Source organism: Poecilia latipinna, unplaced genomic scaffold (assembly GCF_001443285.1).
Source record: "Poecilia latipinna isolate Pla-1442-1.1 unplaced genomic scaffold, P_latipinna-1.0 Scaffold1078, whole genome shotgun sequence".
NCBI lineage: Eukaryota > Metazoa > Chordata > Actinopteri > Cyprinodontiformes > Poeciliidae > Poecilia > Poecilia latipinna.
In genome coordinates, this window is record NW_015113694.1 from 21134 (window position 1) to 23716 (window position 2583).

Below are 2583 nucleotides of genomic sequence, written 5' to 3' on the forward strand. Positions count from 1 at the left end.
AATCTTTAATCTGCATCATTCGCGTCAGTCATGGACTATTATGTTGTCTATGGTCAAAGTACTAACTGATTTTAATATTACTTTATTTAGATCGAGTTTTATTGGTGTGAAAAAAGACGTTCGGCTTGTAATTAATGCAATTAATATTATAATCAATGTATGTTTTATTAATTGTGTAATTGTTAAGTTATATTTTCACTCAAGTTGAGCGCTAAAATAAATGAAGTTTAATATTTTTTCTTAATTTTCATTTTGTAAAGATACGTTGTAGTAGAGTAGACGTTTCCTTCATGAGCTGCAGAGAAAGAAGAATTTTACCTTCTATGAACCAGTTAATTGTTTTTTACACAGTTCAATTCAAAAGTTACACCTGAACGCAACGCCATCCACTCTAAATCTGTGGTAGAGCTAAAGTTTCGGACATTTCGTCATCGACTTTGAACGTAACACCGCTGAATCTTTACCGGCAAACTTGGACCCGCCCCGAGTTTAGAACGAACATCTGCATTAGCCAATCAAAAGCTTGAGTGTCTCCTGATTGACCAATAACGTTCTTGGAATCACGTCAGAGTAGGCGGGTCTTTCTTTGCAGCAGGCTTCGCTAACAATAGCCTGGCCTCGGCAAGTTTTATCGTTAAAAAGGAGCAACCAGGAGGGCGACAGAGCAGAGCAGGTCTGAATCGGCAAATAGGGAGAGAGAGACGGGGGGGAACAGAGTTTGTTGGATACATGAGACGGTGTGACACGGTGACGGAAAATTACAAAAAAAATCATCCAGGGATTTATATTTGCTGACAGACCAAGTGGTGAGTGATCTTTTTCTACTTTATACCTTACCGTTAGATTAGCCGTTGGTGCGGATTCCCTGCCACGGGCGCGTGGTGCGCTGTGATTTAAGGGGCTAATTTTCCTGATAATAAGGGGGGGTTGTTGCTTACTACACTACACTGGGAGCACAACATCATCTTTTTGTTCATTATCTGCATCCCTGGTACCCTGCTGGTTCATGAACATCCACTTAGTGTGGACTTTCAGTCTGTCACGGTGAGGTTATACCAGCCGGAGGCGTGGGTGGTGTGATTATTTTTCTTTATATTACCGGGTTACCTCCCAGATCTCCACTTGGCTGAGTTTTACTGGAGAACTGGAGGCATGGCAGGCCGAGTTCAAATGAATGAATGAACTTTTCACTTTTTCAATGCGTATTTATTATCTCCTGGTTTTTCCAGACAGTAGTAGAACATGTGGTTTAAAAATGGGATCTTTTAAAAGAGACAATTTAATTACGCAGGCATGTGTGTTTTACATACAGTTCTTATGAGAAAATACTCCAAAATATATCACTTTTAATGTATCATAAATTATAGTGAGTTAACAAAAACAAAAAAAGCAGATGGCCACCTTGCAAGATTATATACACCTCTTTGAGTATTCCTTTTTTTTATTTTACTATATTAAAACCACAAATTTCAGTGTATTTTATGTGATAGACACAATGTGGTGCATAATTTGGATTAAAGTAATGCAGTCTTTAAACTTTTTTTAATCTGATATTTTTTAAAAATTGGTCATTTTTGGCATTGACAGCAGAAGTGTATTGGGGCATATTTCTATCAACAACTGACATTTTTGTCCATTCTTCTTCCTTGCAAACTTAGCCAGAATGGATGAGATTCTCTGTGCAAAGCATTTTTTGAGTCTTGCCATAGATTTTCAGTTGAATGTTGGTTTGGACTTTGACTAGATCAATCTAATTCATTGATAAGCTTTACTCTAAATTATTCCATTATGGTTCTAACTGTATTTTTAGGGTCATTGTCCTGCTTTAAGGTGAATCTCTGCACCAGTTGTTGGTCTTCTACAGCCTCTGGTTTTCCTCCAGGATTACTCTGTGTTCAGCGCCACCCATCTTTCCAACGCTGACCAGCTTCCCTATCCCTGTTAAAGAAAACTATTCCCACAGCATGTTGCCACCACCACTAGGATGTTTTGCCCAGGGTGATAGTTTTCTGTCATACATTGTTTTGCTTGTACAAATTTTGCTTGTACAAAAAGCTCAGTTTTGGCCTCATCTGACAAGTAGACCATCTTCCTGCTGGGTCCAAATGGGACTGCTTATTGGTTTCTTTCACCAGTGACTTCCAGATTTGTACAATGGACAACCAATTGTTCTCCTGATATCAGATTCTCTCAAGGACATCCATGTTGTTTTATTTTTGTAATTGCTTGATAATCTTTCCCTTTTCAGATGATTTCCAGAGCTCAAGGAGTATTTCCAAGCCTATGACATTGTCTTCTTAGGTCTTCATGATGCTATTTGCTGATGCCTAACGGTTCATTCACACCAGCCATGTTGAATCCGCTTTAATCAAGCTGTAGTACATTTGCCTAGAAAGTCTGGTTCGTTTGTGAAAGTGTGAATGCATAAATGAACTCTGATGGCGACCAAAAAAGTGAACTCTGGTCATCCTACAAACCTTGGTCTCAGTTCGGTTGAAGTTAACTCTGCTTCAGTTCGAATGCCGTAAACACCATCCTATCTGAGCTCTTCACAAGAAACATGCAAAGGTAATAAAACAAAAT

General features: G+C 38.7%; 1 protein-coding gene across 2 annotated transcripts in view; it reads left to right on the forward strand.

The window, feature by feature from the left end:
* The first annotated feature begins 590 nt into the window (after positions 1-590).
* Positions 591-2583, forward strand: part of pak1 (p21 protein (Cdc42/Rac)-activated kinase 1) — a 55458-nt gene continuing 53465 nt past the window's right edge. Inside the window, exon 1 of one of the 2 annotated variants that reach the window (XM_015051982.1) lies at positions 591-806. The gene's annotated coding sequence lies outside the window, so the exon portion shown is untranslated. The remainder of the gene's footprint in view (positions 807-2583) is intronic. The other variant, XM_015051985.1, reaches the window with a different exon arrangement.